The sequence below is a fragment of the Mycteria americana genome, chromosome 15 (genome assembly GCF_035582795.1).
Source record: "Mycteria americana isolate JAX WOST 10 ecotype Jacksonville Zoo and Gardens chromosome 15, USCA_MyAme_1.0, whole genome shotgun sequence".
Classification (NCBI taxonomy): Eukaryota; Metazoa; Chordata; class Aves; order Ciconiiformes; family Ciconiidae; genus Mycteria; species Mycteria americana.
The window spans coordinates 12,253,074-12,261,783 of NC_134379.1; the positions used below are offsets into that span (position 1 = coordinate 12,253,074).

An 8,710-nucleotide genomic window follows, 5' to 3' on the forward strand; every position below is an offset into this window, starting at 1 on the left:
CCAGAAAATTTGAAATTAAAAAGAAGAGGAAGGTCACTTTAAAAGACATCACATCGCTAAACAACTGAAGCTTCATGGCTGCCTTTGAATTTTGCATGGCAGAAAGGAAGAGCTGTGGATGCCAGGTCAAGTATAAAATATACACATTTCTTTCTGAAAGCTGAACATGTGAGAACACAGTGGGACAGTTTTAAACCATAGTTGTTATTTGTTATTTTTTAACTATGGCCTAGGCTGATCCTCAGCTTAAACCGCCAGGAGGAGAGGACTGCAATGCCTTGATAGCGCTGTATCTGCAGGGCAAGCACATCACATGCCGAGGGTATAAAGACCCCTTTCCATTCCCAAACTGGCTTAAACCTGCATAATTAAATAACCATCATAACCAACTCACCAGCGTTTCATCCATTCACACAAGCTCCTCTTAGCCCCCAAACTCATCCTCACCTTGCTCAGCCAGCAACCCCAAGTTTTTTGTTTCCCTCTCCCACTCTCTGCCACTGAGCCACTTCCTGCTACTTCTGCTGCCCCCAGCCTCTGGCTGCAGGGGTAGAGTTTAGCCAGGGTTAGCAAAAAATTTCCATCTTCATACAAACCACAGTTGTCTTTGAAAGCTTCTGAGCTGATATTAAAAAGCAAAAGAAAAGCCAACAACACAACAAAAATCTCCAAACCTTCCTCTCTTCCCCCCTCTAAAAATTCACCTGGAAACTGGAAAGAATCAGTTTGGCAAGGGAGCTTTTATCCCTGGGGAGGCTGCAGCGTGCATGCACCAGCCTTTCGTTCCCCCCATGGGTTCAGCTCCTCTACAAGACGACAGGACCCATAGCATGGAGCTGCGAAGAAACGACTGTTTGAGGACAAGGTAAGCGTTTATGAGAGAAAAACCGGCAGGCTACTTAAAAGCTCTAAAAGCTAAAGGCGAAGGGCTTCCGTGGTGGGAAGCTGAAGGCTATAAACATGCAAATTGGAAATTAAGCAAGAGTTTTTAATGGCGAAGGTGATTAACCATTGGAACAAACTACCAGAACGAGTGACACATTGCTGTCTCCCAGACAAGACCAGATGCCTTGCTGGAAGACACGCTTTAGCCAAGCACAAGCTGCCGAGCTCGGTACTGGACTTAACTGGGTGAAATCCAATGGCCTGTGATATATTGTTTTCCAGGTTAAATGCTCTGACACTCCTCCTGGGCCTTAAAAAACAGGAGTCTGTGAACTCACCCCGAGGGGCTGAGCAGCATCGGTGCCGAGATGAGAACACGTGCAGCTGACAGACCTGCCGGCTCCCTCGGCGCTGTCCCAGGCGCCTTCCGCCGCACTTCCATTTCATTTTTCTCTACCCAAACTGTCCAGTTAATACTGCCCACGGGAGCGATGACCACCCTGTGCCCACCCCCAGGGACTCCCTGCCAGCACGCAGCGGGAGGTCCTCCTGCCCTGCCCCAGGCAATCGGCTGCGGGGGCACGGACAAAGTCAACACCGAGCACATTTAGCTGAGCACACGTCGCAGGTCAGCGGTGCAAGAGAGGCTTTGTACCGTCATCCGCATCTGCTCACACCATTACACCAACTCCCTCAGCAGTCCTTGCTGTTAAAATACAAAAATATAAGATTTCTCTTTTTCTGGAATACTTAGCTTACTTTTTTTCTGAGCGGGAGAACACAAGAAGATAATACAGAACTAACTGATGGCATAGGGTAATGAGGTCCTTGTTGGCAGTAAGAAAAAAGTATCACAGAGCTTTTAGCTGAGATGAAGAGGATGTCAAAACAGCGAGGAAATGTCACTTGTGCATCTTTAGCCCCCCGTAATGCATTTCTAACACGTTTCCCTGCTCTGTTTAACCGTTTTCTCCTGCACTCACAACTGTTGAGTGTTTGCTTATCGAGACTGTCTCGAGGACAGTTTTCTGAGCATGCTTCTGTTCATTTACTCATGTCCAGTTGCCTTCACTTCACAGGCATAAATCAGACATGAAGACATTATTAAGAGCAATTCCTGGCACCCCCAGCACACTGAGCAAGCATCCTATTTAAGAAAACAATATACAATGGATTATTCATAACAGACTGAGTGCGTCACAGATGAGTAATTATAAACATGAAATATATCAATAATGACAATTTTTACAGCAGATTTAACAAAGTAACATGCTACAAATAGCCTGTTGGTTGGTTATGTATTATTAATGAAATGCCAAAACATTTAGGTTTTTTAACAGGACAATTAATTACTTCCAATAAATATGACTTATGCCAGGCCTCTTCTTTAAAGGAGGCTTTTGGACATCTGGTGAGGGTTATTTTTTAAAAGCAATAGCTGATGGTTCCTACAGAAAGTTCCCTAGGAGCTATGAGGACTGGAGCCATCAACATATATAAATGAGCCAGAAGGTAATTAAAGAGGCAAGGGTAACCATAAGACTGGAATAATTTTCATATAAATTGAGGTGGATCATAGTGTAAGATTCCAACCAAGATACGCTCCAAGCATCTCCCCACTGCAAACGTTCAAGGCTATTAGTTTCCTCAGGAAAGTGTCTTCATACACCTACTATGGCCCAGCTTTAAAAGAGGATCCAGACTTAAAAAGAGGATCCCAGTTTGCTTGCTGGGAGAAGGTCGACTGACCCAAATGAAGACCTGCCCCAACAAGAAGTTTCCAGAACCACCAGGCTGGTTATTATGAACTAGTACTAAGCCAGGACAGGCTATGGTGAGAAAGGGTTCAGAGACTGTTGTGCTGATGGCACCATTTCATGCAGAAAACTGGAAGTACCAGCTGCCTTTGGGTGCACAGGACTTGTAGCACTACTGCAGAAGGTGGCCAGGGCCTCCATCGAACGGTGCATTGTCCACCCAGAGCAGCTATTTAACTCCAGCCACGACACTGTTTAGCTGCTTATGGGAAGAGTATATAGGTAGATCCCAAACTGCAATGACCTCTATATGTGCACAGCGGTTGGTGGGAAGGGACCTCCTCCAAGGGGTAAGCCCTGGAGCTCTGATGCTGCGAAGTGCTGAAGCACTCCCTGGACTCAGCAGGATCTGAGCACGTGCTGGAGCACCTCGTTGTCCAAGACCTTAGTTCACAAGAAACCAGATCCTATCAGAGAGAGCTGAGCTGCCTTGAGAAAGTCTGCATTTCTTTCTTTGCGAGCTACCGGTCTGCGGAAGATTATAGTAAAGCTGTTCCAAGAAACCAAAATGATCATTTCCTGCTGGAGCGCAGTATTTAGCTCTTGGGGTGGCACAAATTACAGCATCCTTATTTTTATTTCAGTATTTATTTGAAGGAAATGTACAACAGAAATCTGATGCTGGCTGTATTTTAAACCCACGAGCACTCTGTAAACAAGCTAGACCCAGAGAGATTTGCATGTTTCTTCTTGAAACATAAGAAGAACCAGCGAGACCAAATAATTGAAAACAGTTATGGAGACTTCATTTTCTTGTTTTTCCTGGGATTTGCTCTTGGGCTGGCTGCTGCTAACCTTAATACCTGGCAGGGATGATCAACTATTTGGAATCTCATTTGCATAATAGTTGATGTGCCGGCAGCTCTGCATGGGGAAATCACTGCCCTGGTGGAGGTCAACAATATGCAGAAAAAAATAGTGTAGAGAGGGCATTTTTCTTAAACTGCAGTTTTTAAAAAGGGTCAGAGCAGAGTATCTAAGATCAAGGATGAATACATAAATATATCTCAAAGAACCTATGACTGTGACATCCTTGGTAGCCTCTAGCTATGTCCTCAAACCCTTTGAGAAGCTTGCCAATTAGCGGCACAAACATGTCTGGGTCTTCAAATGCACGCCATGGGGCACGCTTCCCTCAGGGGTGGGGGGAACCACAGCGATCGTGGCAGGCAACGGCAAAACTCCAGTTACCTTCACTGGGACAGGTTGCAAGCATCAGCAGTGCTCATCCAAGCCAACGGGCTATTTACTTAGCTGTTTGCCTAAGGCTTTGCAGGATTGGGTAACCCTTCAAAATGTTCGTCGTATCTATGCAAACAGCTATGGTCCTGCAAATAGAGGAGAATGAAGAAAACCTCATTAAAGTGGATCAATCCCGGCACAGGCACAAGCTCGCTGCAACTCATTAACTTCAGTGAGGCTCTGCCCTACTGACCTCTTTGCAGAATCAGGCCCCCGGCAGGAAGCGAGTACAAACACAAAGAGAATTTAGGTTAGGAAGGAATTAAGCCAAACTGGAATTTGTGCAGGATATCAGTGGCGGCCGTTCCCTCGACTGAACAAGCTTCCAGCTTCTCGGGCTTGCTCACATTATTGTTTAGCGTGCCGGCATCAAGGATAAAAAGATCCCAAGGAAACTATTTGCACGCAGACGCTCTCTCCGCACACATGTGCCCACCGCCCTGTCACCTCTGTCATCCCACACAAGCATCCTCCAGGACACTAAGTGACCACAGGCAAACCCAGTATCTGCTTATGCCCTATTTAAAAGGCGAAACAGCCAGATTTTGACCCTTGCTGCATTTATAAATATCCAAATCCCTTCTGCAGATACCATGGGGAAAAACTTCAATAAACACACGTGATGATGATGGAAATACAAGAGCGTAAGGAAACGGGATGGCTCAGAGACCCCCAAACCAGCACCTCCACCAAGCTCTCTCCAAGTGCTGCTGGGCATCGGTTCACTGCTGGGGGTTCAGAGGCAGACACGGCAGCCGGCGTGCCTCGGCACCCCACTTTGCAACGCCTGCACCCCAGGAGGTACCCACCGAAGCTGCTGGGATGCCATCACAGAGGGGTATGGCTACAGGCAATGAATGGTGTGGATCCGAAACCTCCATCTGGGTTAAATGGCTCGATAATGTATGAAAAAGGGAGGTATATGCTGCCCGAAAGCTTCAGCTATGAACAGACCTAATGACAGCATGCAGTGCAGATGTTTAAGGTTTTCTTTTATCATGCTGTAAAAATGTATATACAATTATGCCCAGTAAGCCTCCACAAGCAGATATTAAGTTCAAGGAATGAGAGGGCAGTTTTAGAACCACCTACTGAATTTCTATACATTTTCCATGTCCTGCCCATGGAGTTCAGGTTCAACAGACTAAATCCGCGCTGTGGCTTTAATTACCACTGCTTAATGTCTTTATTCTGAGAAACATTTTCACATTTTAGTGCTTTTATCAAAGTAGACTGCATTTAATTAAAAGCAGACCTATAAAACAGTTTGTTTCTATTGCCCTCTTCTCATGATAGCCCAAGTACTATTGCATAATACCCAGTATTTACTTTAGTTTCTTGCTTACACTTTTAACACTAACCACATTCACAGGTTAAAAATACAATTAAAGCCTACCCAGTCTTGCAAAGCTTCTCCACACGTATCAGTTCCCCCAGTTAACAGCTGAACTAACTAATACATCTTTAGCTGTGGACTGTATAAAACTGAATAAAACTGCCTTGGTATTGTTTACAGGACTCATAAAAAATCATTTCAGTTTACCTTAGCAAGCCACCTGGCTAAAATGAATGCTCTCAGACCCATTCGACATTCCCAACATATTCTGAAAAGGCTCTGCCTGTTTCATTTTACATCTCCTAATAGATTGCCTGCCATATTTCATGCTGAATCAATAAAGTTATATGTGCACAAATCGACTAAAATGATGTTTGCTGGTATTTCTAATACAAGTAGTTTCTCAATGGGTATTTTGTTCAGTTTATGATAACTCTGGAAGATAAAACATGCATAGTACTATCATTTCACTACTGGTCAAGCAATGATTTTGCTCAGAAATTAGGTCATTTAAAGAAAAATAAAATGAGAGGACTTGCATTGCATTGTAACTTACAGGGGAAGGTTTTCTGGAGGCTGTGTGAGATGCATGGGACCAGCCATTTAAACATACCAAGACTGGGCTGCGATTTAGTCTGCTGAAGGAAAGCCTGGACAAGTGGCCACAAAAATGTTGTTTATGTATCCATCTATATTTATATATACCCATATATCATGATATGGTCGGAATAAGCTGCATCAGCATAATCTTCAAGCACGTTATGATTGGACAAAAACTGCATGACAATGAAGTCAGAGAGAGTGTGAGTACGGAGAGAGGAGGTACGACCCTGTCTCCCATGCAGCTGAGACAGGAAAGGAAGGAGATTTTGTTTAAATTAGCATTTGTGCAAACTATTTCTCTTTAAGTGCTTTTTTTTTTATTTTTGCAAGACAAGTTTTGCCCTGGGATTCAATAGCAGGGAGATGCTCGCAAAATGTTTTTGTTCACTGCTGAAAGCCATCAGTTTGCAGGATTGGGCCCCGGCCTGATCCAGCCCCACAGAAAAGTTAAGGGAAGGTGTTGTGAGACCCAGATGAGGTCTACACACTACCAAAGCGTACAGGACCAGAAGCCAGCTCCTGCAGGACAGAGCCCTCCCCACAGGAGACCCCTGCGGTCCTCACGCTACCTGGAAGTTTCACCTGGTACAGGGTTTGGCCCGGGTCCACCACCCTCCCCATCCCTCACCGCCCGATCGGGATTCTGCCCGGAGACAGGCAAACCGCCTCGCCGGAGCCAGGGCAGAGTATTTATCTACAGGTGCAGTGCAGAGAGGATTTACCTACAGGTACAGGGCATACTCTGAGGAAACAGTTAAGCATCTACAAAGACTCCAAAAACTGAAAAGGTGAAGCTTCCCCTATCAAACCCTTCCCAGAAATAAACAGTCGCACCACCACACATGCATGCCAGTGGGGAAACGACGCGTGCAAAGACCCTCTCCCTCCCCAAAATAAGCCAGCTGGAATATTCCTTGTTAAAAAATGGCATTGGGAACTCTTACCTGGTAAAATTTGTATTCCCAGCTACCAGCACACCTACAGTACCAGGCTCTCATGGGGCATCGCGCGAGGGTGCAACGGCAGATTGTTGCAGGTCATGGAAGTTTACAGCCAGAAGCAAAAAAAACCCAAACCAAACCAAACCAAAAAAATCCCCCAAAAGCCACAACATGACCCAAATGATATCCCTGCAACGGCTGTCTCGTTACAAACAAGATGAGATGAAGGAGGGGTTTTTACTTGCTCTGAGGCATCATATGGAGCTTAATCACAGGCAGTTACGTATATGGTTCTTTTGGCCTTCAATCAAGTGTGTCATTTCGGTGGCAGCTGCCTACGTGATGTAAGCAACCTGGGTGATCCAGTCCTTTGCCAATCACGGCCTTGTGCAGCTATTTTACAGCTGAACAATGGGGAAATTCGATTTCCCAGGCAATGAGGAGATCCTCTTGTAGTCCAGCAAGCACATCGAGCAAGACAGGATCACGCACCTCTCCTCCGGCGGAGTTACAGGCAACCACAGCCTGGCCAGACCTAAGCGAGCCGTTCCCACAGCAGATCTCGTCCCGCTATCATTTCCTGGCGGAGCCCGTCTGCATCCCGACGACTTTCAACACACTCCAAAGCCACCAAGAGCTGAGACAAGCTTGCAAGGCACCAGTGAATTAGTGAGACACAGCGTGGCGTGTACTAAGGGGGATGCAGCTGCTACGTGGAAAACAGTAAAACTTGGTGGGTGGAAAAGGTCTGAGCTGCTGGTGAGTAACAGGAGAAACAGCTCACACTCAGGACACCAGCAAAGCACGGCAGCTCAGCCTTCCTTAATGCATTCCTTTTGCTGTTCAAGTGGGTAAATCAGGAGGCAATCACTGCAAATAATGTATTAAATCTGGTGACTGAAATTATATCTGAAATAAAACGAGGCTGGGCTGAATACATTAAAGCTATTAGTAGGCATCTGGGTGACCGGCAGGACCCTCTTTGGGAGTCTTTTGGTTGCCGACAGCGGCATCAGTAGGTGTTTGGGGCCAAATTCCTCCGTCGCGTACATTTGTTGATTTTGACAGATTCATTAAGACCCGTCTATTCAAACAGATGGCGGATGCTCCCTCTGCTCTGGGATCTTCATTCTTATCTAACTCCACAAGAGCAGGACACCACATAGATACCGAGTGCTTATTACATCATCCCCGGTATGAACGAGGAGAGGGCCCAGAAATTAAGAAAAAGGGCTCTCTGGGCAGCAAAAGTGATGTTACGCCGCTCCATGGCAACTTGCGTGCCCCTCTCCACAAACACGCGTGTGTGTGCCCACAACAACCGCACACAGCCAAGGGGGGGGGGGGAGGGAGGGAACCCACCCGTGAACAAACCACACATGCGAGGGGACGGGGTACCAAGTGCTCCCGCGAGTCAGCGTGGGGATGGCCGGAGGGGACGGGGTCGAGCATCCACACCCGCAGAGCCCCCCCCCCGCCCCCTCCCCTTCACCTCCAGCCCCGGACCCCGCTGCACTCCGCGGGGGACCGCTCCGCCGCCGCCCCGTCTAAGCAAGCCGGTAGGGCTGGGCGAGCCCCCGCTCCGGCCAACAGGTCGCTTCCCCGGGGAGCACCGGCTGCCCCCCACCCGGGGAGGGGGGGTGTTTGCAGGGAGCCGGCTGCGCGGCCGCGCAGCCGGCTCCCTGCAAACACCCCCCCTCCCCGGGTGGGGGGCAGCCGGTGCTCCCCATCCTTCTTCGGGGTGTCACCCCCTCCTCGACTCACCTCTCCACCAGCCGGCTCCTCCGCCACAGGTTTGCTCGGCTCCTCTTCCCCCCCCCCCCCCCGCCCCCCCTCCTCTAGATCGCTCCTGGCCGAGTTATTCAAAGGAGGATGGAGGGAGGAGG

The 8,710-nt window shown here is 47.7% G+C and overlaps 1 protein-coding gene across 1 annotated transcript in view; it reads right to left on the bottom strand.

The window, feature by feature from the left end:
- The window catches only part of CALN1 (calneuron 1), a 127,184-nt gene extending 120,266 nt beyond the window's left edge, over window positions 1–6,918 (bottom strand). The window contains exon 1 of the mRNA XM_075517959.1: window positions 6,828–6,918. The gene's annotated coding sequence lies outside the window, so the exon portion shown is untranslated. The remainder of the gene's footprint in view (window positions 1–6,827) is intronic.
- Between the last annotated feature and the right edge of the window lie 1,792 nt (window positions 6,919–8,710).